Raw genomic sequence first — 202 nt, forward strand, 5'->3', positions numbered from 1 at the left:
GAAGTCCTAACCGTTCGTGGCCGAGAGTGACTTCCAGGGTGTGAGCGATAGGCACCGGCCCTCTCATGGTGTCTCCTGGAAGTCCTCGTCGGCCTCGTCCACCTGTCGTTAAGCTGTGAGAGGAGCACGTGCTCCCGCGCCGTTTGAGTCTTTGGAATTTGTCCAAGACTCCTCAGATCGATCTGGCTCCCCGCGACCCGGC

This window comes from Rhinoderma darwinii, chromosome 4 (assembly GCF_050947455.1).
Source record: "Rhinoderma darwinii isolate aRhiDar2 chromosome 4, aRhiDar2.hap1, whole genome shotgun sequence".
Taxonomy (NCBI): Eukaryota; Metazoa; Chordata; class Amphibia; order Anura; family Rhinodermatidae; genus Rhinoderma; species Rhinoderma darwinii.